This window comes from Terrapene carolina, unplaced genomic scaffold, assembly GCF_002925995.2.
Source record: "Terrapene carolina triunguis isolate 2854851 unplaced genomic scaffold, T_m_triunguis-2.0 Scaffold232, whole genome shotgun sequence".
Taxonomy (NCBI): domain Eukaryota; kingdom Metazoa; phylum Chordata; order Testudines; family Emydidae; genus Terrapene; species Terrapene triunguis.
Window position 1 is genome coordinate 3,571,276 of NW_020664583.1, and position 13,648 is coordinate 3,584,923.

Consider the following 13,648-nt stretch of genomic DNA (forward strand, 5'->3'; position numbering starts at 1 on the left):
TTACCCACGAAAGCTTATGCCCAAATAAATCTGTTAGTCTTTAAGGTGCCACCGGACTCCTTGTTGTTTTTGTGGATACAGACTAACCGGCTACCCCGATACTTGAGGCTAAGCAGACAAGATAGACAAAGGGAGGGAGGGTCTTCCCACATCCACTAAGGGCTTGTCTACACTGGCACGTTACAGTGCTGCAACTTTCTTGCTCAGGGGGGTGAAAAACACCCCCCTGAGCACAGCAAGTTTCAGCGCTGTAAAGTGCCAGTATAGGCAGTACACAAGTGCTGGAAGCTAGCTCTTCCCCTCATGGAGGTGGTTTTCTTAGCGCGCTGGGAGAGCACTTTAACATTGCCAGTGAAGACGTGCCCTTAGTAGATTAGTGAGAGAGCTGGAATTAAACACAGATGCTTTGAGTCCCAGTCCATTGCTCTATCCACTTGACTATACTGCCTTGCTACAGTCCTTCTAGGACTTCATTGTACCCCTCTACCCCGATATAACACGACCTAATAGAACACGAATTCGGATATAACGCGGTAAAGCAGCACTCTGGCGGATCAAAGCAAGTTCAATATAACGCGGTTTCACCTATAACGTGGTAAGATTTTTTGGCTCCCGAGGACAGCGTTATATCGGGGTAGAGGTGTATTTCTGATATGCATGATACAGTAGGTATAAAAGATTCTATATTATTTGCATTGTGGAAACACATAGAAGTGGCAATCAAACACCACGGTGGTGTTAGGTACCGTACAGACACAAGGAAAAGATGATCCCTGCCCCAAAGGGCGTACCATCTAGGTAAGCTAAGTAATAGTTGTTTTTCTGCATTATTTAATTTTCAGCCGGAAAAATCACATGATGCTCTTTCTGTTCCTTGAAAAGATAGGTGCTAAAGTACTTCTGGAGCAAATACTCATGCATGCAAGTGCGAGGGTAGGTTTTAGCAAGTGCAGTTTTGAAATTTATTTTTCATGAGCGTTCATGCCAGAAGAACTTCAGCCACTCGAATGGAAAGCACATGTAAAAAGAGTGTGAGCAAATTCATTTCAAAATTTGAAAAAATATTCACAGAAAATGTGTTGGTTTATTTATCCATGTCATCTTTGAGTTTGTAAAGCAGAATGAAGCACTTTAACAAACCTCTTACTGAAGTCACAGGGCTGTTAGTTTTGGTTTAAAACTTGACCATAAGATTCTGGAGTATAGATTTGCAAAATTTTCTCACAGCTCACCCCGTTCTACTGCACAGTAAGGGTAGGGAAAGCCTCAGAGAGACAGTAAGACTCCACACCCACTGTGCTCTGCAGTAGCTCTCCAATACTTTGTGGTGTGGAGGGAAGATTCGGGGCAGGAGAGAGAGAGTGTGTGTGTGGCTAATGGCTTTATAATGATATGCATTCACTAGCCAAAACCCAAAGCACAGCAGGAGCAAAGGGGTTGCTGCAGGTGCCATCTGTTAGAATAACAAGAAGTAAAACTAAGGTCCTGGCTGCTTATTGCATTATAAATCCCAGGGAATTTTTCTTGTAGAGGTGATAACTTGGTACCCTAGCTCCACTTCAGTTGGTTGATTACTTTGTGCTTACCTAAAATTCCCCCTGCAATTTCAGTTGGAGAAGGATTTCTCCACTTAGGGAAGTAGCAGTACAGGGCTGCTGAGCAGTGTTTAAAGGCTGCCACCTTCGCGTGTTTAGTGTTTTGGATATCCCGATAGTGAAAGGAGCTTACATATAGGTCAGTCATTTTTATTTCTCCAATGATGCCAATGGCCATAGCTGCCTTATACATTTCTTTTTAAAATATGGCTTTTGCAAGCTGGTTGCCTGGTTCAAGAAGGGCCCTGCTTTAGCCATTGCAGCCAGTGACTATGCTGGAGGATAGAGAGGTAGAAGTGTTCTGTCCCAGGGGCAGTTCCTGGAAGGATTCTGGCTGACCCCACACAGGCATATCCATTCATCCACCCACACAGCAGCAGATGGTACCCAGAAGCACAGCAAGCCCACTCTGCTAGGCAGAGAGAAAGGGAGAGAAGGTCTGAAGGCTCTACCAGCAGCCGCTCCAGTGGATGGAGGGAGAGGAAGCCCAGAGGACATCAGAGCAGCTGCTGTGCTGATCAGAGAGAGGCTGAGGAGAGAGAACCCCTAAGGCTTGGAAAGGAGAAGCTTCAAGCAAAGACTCCTTGCAGAATCAAAGTAGTAAGGGCAATTCCTGCAGGCCACTAGAGAGGGATTTGCCATACGGAGCTAGACTGCTGCATGCCAGCACTCCCTTTTGTTGAGCCCTTTTCTGAGTTTGCAGGGAGCCTGCAGTCTTCATAGCCTGGCAGATGCAAGGTGGGAAAGAACTGACCCATCCTGCCTTCTCTGTGGGAAACCAGTCCACCAGGCCTTTGCCCTATAGCTCAGTCTGGTACTGTAATAGAGCGATCACGTTAGAGCAATGAATGAGCATAGAGTCACAGTGCTAATAAAAACTGTGCACCATCTACTGCTGTGTGTGAATCTCCTAAATCTCTGATGACATAAAATACTACCTTAAATTAAAATGTGATATAAAACACTCTGCCTCCTTTTCTCACAACATACTGATCAGACCTCCAGGCCTCCAGGCTTTTGTTTGAGATCTAGGAGCATTCCTCATTTGCCAAAGTGTAAAATTGTTCTTTTTGCATCAGTTTATTGCTTTGGACAATATCCAGAATAATTTAAAAAGAAATAGAAAAGACTGACTATTGTGTATCACTTATTTCTTTGATATAGAGCACCATGTACAGTATATCACTGATGGATATGCTTAACGTTGGAAAATTACTAGTCATTAACTGCTAGCAATTATGAATATTTTACGGAATGTAAGTTATTTTAGTGAAGAACATAAATTACCTGTATAAACAAGAATTCCTTTACCATTAATTACTACTTTTAATTACAATAGGGTTGAAATTCTGAACATACATATTATTTATAGACAGGCTCGTAGTACCACCTATTAAGGTTTCCTGACAATTCCCATTATAAGACACTATTTTCATTTGCTTATAATTTTGTTGACTTTAACCACTTAAGATGAAATTTTCTCCATACTAGGTGCCTGCTTGACTCCCTGTTCCCAGTGACAGTGCCTGGCTTAGAGCAGCTGAGAGCAGCCATTACAAGGAAAGTCCTTCTGAGTCTCTGTAGCCCTGAGCAGTTGCTCTGTGGGAATGGTACACGTGTTGTCTGGACTCACAAAGGAGCTGTGAGTGGATGGAGCATGATCAGTTGCTCTATGGGGATGGTTTATGTGTAATCCCACCACATGTAGTAGCTGTGAGAGGATGGTCACATCATCACTAGGGGCCGTGAGAGCCTCCAGCATGCTCAGCGAGGACAGAATCTTCTGAGATTTTAGTTGCTAAGCTCCAGCACATCTCTACTGAGCATATGTGAATTGCAATTTTTAAAAGGCTTCTGACTTGGCCAGATGTGGTCAGATTTTCATGGGCATGGCAAAAGGCACATCCCTGATACAAAGGCCATCCTCCTGCCAAATTTCAGCTCCCTTCTCCTGAGCATGGGGATGACAAAACTATTTAAAAAAAAAAGGTCACTAGAATTTTTAACATAGGCAAAATAATGTAATTTTTATTAGCCTCCTTCTTAGAAACATTTTGACTGAAATTTTCCAAACAAATCTCACCTGTGCTCTCACTGATTCCCTTGCTGGCTCTCAGGGAGGAGGAAGCTGCCTGATTTGAATGCAGAGGGAACAAAAGCCAGACATGGGAAGTAGGGAAAGGAGTAGATTGGGACAAGAAGTCTGGTGAGATTGGAACTGGGACTGGGAGGGCAAGGGGGGGATTGGCTGAGGAGAGGGAAATACTGAAATCAGATGAGGAGGTGGAGGGGGAGACTGGGACTGGCTGGACAAGGAGACTGGGACTAGGAACCAGTGGGGAGGGAACAGGGGTAGTGGGCAGAATGGGAGATGGATTTGACAAGGAGTTTGGGTGCAGGGGGACAACTGGGCAAAGAGAAGGGACAAGGAGACAGTGAGAGGGGAGACTGGGACATGGAGCAGGGAAGGGAGTGAAGGGGGCAGGAGACCGAGATTAGATAAGGAGCCCAGGGAGGGAGACTATGACTGGAAGCCAGTGTAGGGGAATAGAGAGACATTTTGCATGATGATCCCAGAGGGGGGGTAACTGGAGCTAATTAGGTGAAGATACTGGCGCTGAGTATGGGGAGGGAGAGATTGGGACTCTGGCAGCAAGCCCAGAGTGGGAAACTAGGACTGGCTGGGCAAGGAGACTGGAACTGGGGCGAGAAGCCTGAAGAAGTGGAGACTGAGACTGAGAACTAGGTAGGCAAGCAGCATGGGACTGGGACAGGGAATTTGGGGTGGGGAAATGGAGATATCCCATCTCCTAGAACTGGAAGGGACCTTGAAAGGTCATCGAGTCCAGCCCCCTGCCTTCACTAGCAGGACCAAGTACTGATTTTGCCCCAGATCCCTAAGTGGCCCCCTCAAGGATTGAACTCACAACCCTGGGTTTAGCAGGCCAATGCTCAAACCACTGAGCTATCCCTCCCCCCGGGAAGAGACAGGACTGAGTCAGGAACAGGTTGGAGGGGACGGGACAGAGGGGTCAAGCTTGTGAGGAACAGGCAGAAGAATGTGTGCACACTAGAGCACACTCCCCTCTAGAACCTGGAATGGAACCTTTTCTCTGTGCCAACAAAGTTGTGACAATCACTGGCAAAGTGTCTCATCCCCCTCTGATGCTGGTCACATGGAAGATGACATCCTACTACTGCTGTCAGTTACTCCGTTAGCTCAAGTGGCAGAATTCAGTGCAGTGGATCTAAAGAATCCAGCTAGAGTTGGAAAAATTCCAACTCAAGATTTTTACATCAAACTTTGGTGATTTGTTAAAAATCAAAGTGTTTCATGGAGATGGTTGGATTTTGACAAAGTTCTCACAGAAACCAGGCATTTTTCAAAACATGCCTATCAGATAGAAGACTGCCTGTTTACCTACCAGCTCACCCACCTGGATCCTCGGCAATACGTCTGCCAGCCTGCCTCTGAGTCGGGGACTGTAGGGCTTAAATGGTCTGTGGCAGCCTGTCAGGTGGACTGTCCCGGAGCCAGGGCTCCATTCCCTTTCACAAAGAATTTTGAAATTTGTAGTTTTTATTCCAAATCAGAATGAAACCACATCCCAAAATACTGAAATTCTCCACAAAACCAAATTACCATTCTCCACCCAGCTCTAGGTCCAACCCTGCTGCTGAGTGTCATTATGATTAAATTTGTTTTTTTCTGTTTGCTGTTTAGAAACCAAGGAAATAACACACACAAAACCTATGTTAAAAGAACATTGTTAAGATTGCAAAGTCAAGCACAAAAAATTAGGAAATGCCAGAATTAAGGTGCCCTGTGCAACCTTAATTCAGCCCTCTTGCATCTACACACTGTGATAATGTCTTTAATTGCATTATCACATGCTATTTTTTCCACTAGGCCCCTGCCACATTCAGTGCATGGAATGGACCTGCTATGGGGAATCAATCTAGGCTGTGTAGTAAAGGAAGTTGTTGTCTATAGGCTCATTTGGTGCAAAAGTTGGAAGTTGGAAGGTGTAGGGCGAATGAGGCAGGGGACTGCAAGACGCAAAAGGACAGTCTGATGGTTAAAGCAGTTGAATGCTGCCCTGGAGAACTGGATTCTACCCCTGCCTCTACCACAGAGTTCCTACGTGATGCTAGGCAAGTCACTTAAGCATAGGTGCTGGAACTAGGAATGCTGGGGGGGCTGCCGTACCCCCGGGCTTGAAGCGGTTTCCATCGCATACAGGGTTTACAGTTTGGTTCAATGGCTCTCAGCACCCCTGTACTTAAGCCACCATTTTCACAGCTGGTCACTAACTGCATGCTCCTCATTGCCTGGGTGATCAATCTAATATCCTGAGGTGTGATTTGCAGATGAGCTCAGTATTCTCGACTGCACCTGAAGACAGTGGGAGCTGGGCTCTGAACATGTGAACTGCTTTATAATGGTAAATTCTCTGAAAAATCAGTCATAAGCATCTCAAGTTGAGCACCCAAAATTAGTGTGAATTTTTGACTGACGTGAGTTCTGTACCTGTAAAATGGGAATAATACCACCCTGTCCACTCACAGAGGTGTTGTGAAGATAAGGTAATTAACATTTGTGAAGCACTTGGAGACTATACTGATGAGCACCATAGGAAAGCCCATGAGGTAATGAATAATTCTGTCTTCATAGTAGAGTGTGAATGCTGTGCAGTAAATAAGGCCTGGGGCCACACATCGAACAATGAGGATAGTGCAAAATATTGAATAGCTGCTCATTTAGTGAGCACCATGCACCCTGTGTACTAAATGAAGCAGGGTGTGTGTGAAAAAATGCAACCTTAATTCTGGTATTTCCAGATCATGGCCTGGCCTGCATTTTGGCATAAAGGAGCGAAGGTGGTATATGGTGAATGTGCAGAGAAACAGGGTTAGGGTTAGGCTCTGCAAAGCCACTATGTTGCTGCATCATAGAGGTGAGTGGGAGAGGGCAGGAAGGGGTGGAGCCCTGCCTCCATCCCATCCCACCCAATGCACCTAGTAGCAAAGTTATGCCATCGCATCAGGGAGCATATGCAGAGATGGATATAGACTTGGTCACACTTTGCTCCCTCCCCAGAGCAGCTGAGACACTGGGAGATTCTGACTTCCCGAGCAGCACAACAATACTAATTGGTGACCCAACCCTTCATTTGTATCTAGTCAATTTATTTATTTTTAATGTAGCTATCAGACTACTTTGCAGAGCTGCGTTCGGGATATGATTAGCAGGTCTTTAAGCATGAGCAGAGCTATAAAACTGACAAGTTTTCACAGAGTAGTGCCAAAATGAAAATATATAGCGTCATACCAATCCAATAACTTCCATCCTTCTAAATGCAATTCTGTTGTGTCAGCAGCACTTTGCAGAAACTGCCACTTTTCAGTGACTTACAGCTCCATGAATAAAATGTATTTTGTGCTGAAACTTGATGTTGTGCATCATTGCAAGGAGCAGCACATCCTGCTAATGGTGTAGCAGCAGCTGCTTCTATACATGCTCCTCTAGCTCTCAAACCCACAGTCTAGCCCTAGGGTTGTCAGGCATCCGGTTTTCAACTGGAACACTGGGTCAAAAAGGGACCCTGGCGGCTCCGGTTGGCACTGCCGACTGGGCTGTTAAAAGTGTGGTTGACAGCACAGCAGGGGCCCAGGGCTAAGGCAGGCTCCCTGCCTACCCTGGCTCCACGTGGCTCCCAGAAGTGGCCACCATGTCTCTGTGGCTCCTAGATGCATGGGTGGCCAGAGCAGCTCTGCGTGTTGCCCGGGCCCCAAGTGCCAGCTCCGCAGCTCCCATTGATCAGGAACCGCAACCAATGGGAGCTGCGGGGGCGGCGCTTGTAGGCACGAGGGCAGCCACAGCATGCAGAGCCTCGGTGATGCGTCTAGAGTTCATAGGGACCTGGCAGTCGCTTCCTGGGAGCCGTGGTAAGTGCTGCCGGGACCCCGCAACATCCTCCCGCATCCCAACCCCCTGCCCCAGCCCAGAGCCCCCTCCTGTACCCCAAACCCTTCATTCCTGGCCTCACCCCAGAGTCCACAGCCCCAGCTGGAGCCCTCATCCCCACACACACACCAACCCCCTGCCCGGAGCCCTCTCCTGCTCCCTGAACCCCTCATTTCTGGTCTCACACAGAGCCTGCACCCCCAGCCCAGAGCCTATACCCCCCCTGCACTCCAACCCCCTGCCCCATCCGGGAGCCCTTTCACACACTCCAAACCCCTCATCCCCGGCCTCACCCCAGAGCCCGCACCCCCAGCCAGAGCCTCAGCCCCCTTCCGCACCCCAACATTGGCCCGATGAAAATGAGTGAGGGTGGGAGAGAGCGAGCGATGGAGGGAGGGGGGATGGAGTGAGTGGGGGTGGGGCCTCAGAGAAAGGGCGGGGCCTCATGGAAGGGGAAGGCAGGGGTGTTCGGTTTTGTGTGATTAGAAAGTTGTTAACCCTATCTAGCCCATAGGATCTGATTCAAACTATTGTACCCAATGGAAAATTCACAAGGTTCTCCCTGTGTGTCATCCTGTAAAAACTATGAATTATATTGAAATTACATGGGCCAAATTCAGACAGGTACAAGTGGACATAATGCAAATTTGGTGCTATATTTTCAACATTGCCAGTCCAGAGTTTAAAAATGAGTCAGGACTCAAAAATATCATGAGACTGGCTTAAAAATTATGAGATTTTTTAAAACAGTATTTTGGGTTCTTATTTGCCTCCTCATTGTTGAGCCTTTAGGGGCGACTTGGGCTACATTTTCAAGCTTCTCTGTAACCAGGTGGGCTAGAAACGTACTTTTTCTAAAAAACCTAAAGCTGAGATTGTTCCCACCTAATCACAGCACAAGAGTTCAGGCTTCAAGGAAAATACCAGACATCATGAGAACTGGCAATACTAAACTTCTGAGCCAACTGACTGGAGCAGCCATCTTGCTGAATGGCATTATTATTTACAAGTTGAGATTCTGGCCACACATTCATGCCTCCCTGGCCATCTCCAACTTTTAAATGTGGGGATATTTGGTTTTATAATTTTAATCTAAGAGAGTAGCCTCGGATCATTTAAGGGAGAACGTTGCCTTCATCATCAATTCATTATTTATAAATATGCAGGTTTTCAGCCTCGTAATAACACGGGTGGTATCAAATGGAACCTAACAACCTATTGCTAGCGTCTGCTCAAAAGCCCTGGAAACACTGTGGGCCCAAATCTTGCTACCATGCAGTTGAGTAACTTTTACTCCCCCATGAGCAGTCCCACTGAGAAGGGAACGATGGGCTAGTGCAGTGGTTCTCTAACTTTTGTACTGGTGACCCCTTTCACACAGCAAGCCTTTGAGTGTGACCCCCCTTTATAAATTAAAAACACTTTTTATATATTTAACACCATTATAAATGCTGGAGGCAAAGCGGGGTTTCAGTTGGAGGCTGACAGCTTGCGACCCCCCCTGGAATAACCTCGCGACCCCCTGAGGGGTCCTGACCCCCAGTTTGAGAACCCCTGGACTAGTGGTTAGGGACCTAGCTTGGGAGAGCAGCTTTCAATTCCCTGCTCTGCCACAGACTTCCCATGTGACTTTGGGCAAGCCATTTAGTCTCTCTGTGCCTCAGTTCCCATGTGTTAAATGGGAATAACAGCACTACCCTACCTCATGGAGGTGTTAGGATAAATATATTAAAGTCTCCTGCGCTCAGCATAGATACCATGGTAATGGAGTCTATACAATACAAAAGATAGATTGCAGGAAGTCCATACTTAGCAGCATATGGAATAAGGTCATTTTCCTTACAGAAAATATTTTGCCAGTAACACACTGCTACCTGTCACTGAACATGCACTAATTCAAAATAAAACTGCCTTCAAGTAAATTCACTGTCTCTTAGTTGACAAGATCTAAAACTGTTTGCAGTGTGGTTATAGCCATGCTGGTCCCAGGATATTAGGAGACAAAGAGGGGTGAGATAATATCTTTTCTTGGACCAACGTCTGTCAGTCAAAGAGACAAGCTTTCGAGCTTCACAAAGCTCTTCTTCAGGTCACCTGGTCTCTCTCAGAATCTAACATTGGAATTCACATATTTACTTACCCTTATAAACATACCCACGCACATTTTCTTGGCTAACATTTGAACTCCCAAGCATAGATAACCATAGTTTCCTCACACCGGAGGCCCCATACTCAACGTGACTGGTTTGTGGAAGAAATTAACACAAACTTATCTAACTTTTACCCCACAATACACATGCAAAGGAACATGAAAATGAATGGCATCACTCAGTCAGCGAGCAACCAGCTACGCACGTGTATATTAGGTTATTTGATAAAGGCCCTGATCCAGCAAAGCATGTAAGTATAGGAGTAATCCCACTAAGTCAAAGGTTAAGCATGTGCTTGAGTGTTTTGCTGGAGCAGTGCTGTAAAGGCTAGCGGGTCGTATGCTCAGCAGGTAAAACTGGAGTAGCTCTGTGAATTTCAACTGAGCTACATCAAATTACACCAGCTGCAGATTTGGGCCATGAGTGATTTTATAATATAAAAAGAGACAGCACGTGAAGAGTGAAGACAAAAATCAAAGGGACTGGACAGGAGCAGAAAGTTCAAGGTTTACAGCTACCAGACTGTGGGTTTGGTACAATGCTTTTGTACTTGCATTTTGGTTTGATTTTGTTCTTTGCATGTTTTTATTAAAAGAGGGCTTTCCTGATTCTGTGGGGTGCAAATTGTGCATTCAATATCCAGAAACATAATTTTGTTCTTTAATATTAAGTGATATAGCTGGTAGGATTGAATGTGGTTTTTCAAGTCTGTGGCCCTGGTCCTGCAATGAGTTGTGTGGAGCTCCATGTGGGTGCAGGGATCTGCTCATGCAAGGCTCATTGCAAGAACAGGGTCCATGTTGTCAGGTACCACCCACTGGCAACTCTAGGAACAGACGAGTGGAAGAACCTTGTGGCCTATTGGGATCCATTTGGGCACAGTAATAATTCAAACCAGTCTATTTCTCTGTGGTTTTCACAGCTGCCAGCAGACGGCAGACAACAAAAGTGGCAATGAAATGGTGATTATGTACCAAGCAAATGGGTACAGCTCTTTTTAAAGACTGTCCACATTCCACCATAAACTCAATGGAGAGATCAAAATGCAAATGCATTTCATACAGCTCTATCATCCTACTGGGTGTTCTGCCACTTCCACTTCTCACTCAAAACTTCTCCCTTGGACCTTTTTAGGCTCTGAGTTCTTGTGCACAAAGGCCATGTCTTCCTCTCTACTTACACGTAAAAATCAATTGCAGTGATGCATAAATGGGGATGCACTAGAATGGAGGCTTACAGGCCCAGTTCTGCAAAAAGCTGTGTTCCCTCAACTCCCACTGAATTCAGTGTGCACAGGGTCAGCCCCTACTGGAGGAATGAATTTTCATGGACAGGAAGTGGTAGTTCCCAACAGCTTTGGGGCTTGGTCCTACAATCCTTTTTTCAAGCCAGGCTTCCATTGGCTTTAGTGGGAGTTGAGGTAAGCTTGGGCCTTGAGTTGGAGAAATGACATTGATTAAAGAGACTCCTTTTCTAATTTTAAATTTCATATGGATGCAGATCTGAACTTCCCGGAAGCTGACAGCATTTAGAAAGGAGGGGGTGGGGGTAGGCTTGGTTGATGCTAATCTCTATTTCCTAATGTAGAAGTCTATCAGCCGACACCAGCTGCTGTTAAAGTAGTTTGTTCCAAATGCTTCTAATGTGTTATTTGGCATGTATAAATTTTAGACCCCAGCTTATCATTTTAAATAGCACTATTTGCTGAGCATTACAAAGACCAAGCCATTGCATTATGCACTCATGCTTCATCCACGTTGCTGTGTTTTATATTACATACAAAAACCAGGTTATAGGCACACATTACCACATATGGCTTCTTTTGGAGAAACCAGAAGGGATATGCCCTCAAACAAAATTAAATTTGATGGTTACCTTTTCAGCTACTGCTTCAAGTTAAAGTCAATTTTCTTTCTATTTTATTTTCTTTGATCCTCAGGCTTCAATCCAGACCTCCAGGTTTAAATGGGATTTCGTTTTGAAATGAAAGCAGTTTAACTGGGAGCAAGAAATCCCCCATCCCCTGTCAAATCAGGAATTTAAAACCGTGTGCTACTGAAGTGTCTAGCAATCTATAAAACTTTCTGGCTTGAAGTGATAAGGACAAACAATCAGTAAGCTTGTTCTGAAAATAAGAGATAAACCGAATAATTTGCTTTCTTCTTGCTTCAAAAAGTAGAAGCTCAAGATAAGTTTTCAAATTTTGCAAGCGGTCAATAGGTGAAAACTGGTCATCTTTTTCTTTGAGTGATGACTGAATTTCATTACTCTATGGACAAAGCAAGGTATGTGTTTCTCTTCTGTCTCAGTTATTATAAGCCTGCAGTACACTTCTTGTGAAAGAAATTATGGGCCAAATTCTGCTCTCAGTTACACCACTGTCACTCCAAAGTGATATTACATTACTGAGTATTTTATTGGGTGGCAGTACAGTCTGTATTATATCTCTTAAAGGATATTATCTATCTCAGGTCAGTTCCTCAAGGTGTTGCTCGGTTATTATTTGGGCAAAACTGCCATTGATATCAGTTTTATAGCTGTACAGTAGCTTCAGCAAAGTTTTTGTTAGTTGGGAAATCAAATACCCCTTCACCCCCAGTAATTCATCATTTTCATTAAGCAGAGACGGAGGTGACTCCTTTAGTAAATGGAACAAAGAATTGCTAAGATGCTAGTTAGAATAAAAAGCAGTAATCTACAATATTTGGAAAATAAAATAAAACCACTTCATTTACTATGCTGTAGCTAGGGGTTAAAATTTCTCATCTCATGAGGGTATGAATGAAAAGTTATTTTATATATTAATTTTATTTTATTTATTTTATATATTCCTTTATAAAATACCTAGGTGCAAATACAAGAGTTAATAATATCACACATGGCAAATAGATATGGCCATAAAGTCAGATAACTCCAGCTCCCACTTTTCCTTCTAAACCCTCAATGAAACTGGTAGCAACAAAGAAACAAAGATAAAGACTTCATCCAGCGAGCACTGACACATCCATGAGAACACAACAGTTCTGAGCTGATGGCTTGAATGCAGCAACTCAATCCGCCACAATTTGTCAGTTTAACTTGAATAAGCAACACTTGCTCGTGTGCTGGCAACCCCTGCAGCAGCCATACAAGTGCAGCTAGAGGCTGCATCCCCAAAACTAATCCCACACTTGCTGAGCAAAGTCCCCAAAACCCAAGCTGGTGATGCTGTTCAGTACCACGTAGACTCAATGCCCACTTTGGGGGAAGATAATTTAGGCCCATAAGCAATCTATGGAGGTCAAAGTCAAAGGCTCATAACCCTAGGACAACTAGATATACTATATGGGCAAGTGAAGTGTCAGGTTTCCTGGTCACCAGACCAGGCCAACGGGGTGGACTGAATGACTATCATAACAGCCTGAGTGGTCTCAGTGGTAAGTGGAGAAGGCCTGAGCACAGCACTGGAACGGAGAAGCTATTCAGATGGGAAGGGGCAGGACAAGGGGAAGGGGCTGGGTCTGACTGAGGTCAGCTACATAAACAATGGCTTGTAGAAGATGGTGGGACTAAGGAGAAGCGCACTACTGAGCTTTGGTTTCAATGCGCTGTCCATCTGTGCTCTGATCTCAGGTCTGTCTGTTCAAAGGCAGTATTTTTTGCCAGTAAGGCAAGCAGATGGTGCAGGAAACATTTTGATTTTGATTTTTAAGAGGCAGAATAATGTTTGCAATTTACAGGCCAAAGTCAGATGGTTTGAAGCAAGAGAGAGAAGGCTTTGTTCGGCCTTGTGTACATGGAGAAGTTTTTTTGTATAACCCAGGGTATTAAGTTGAACCAACATAGTTATATTGGTATAATCCCTTTTGGTGCACTTTGATTGTAATATTAGGCCAGGCCTACATGAAAAACTTTTGCTGGTATAGCAACATTCATTAGGGGTGTAATTTTTGCCA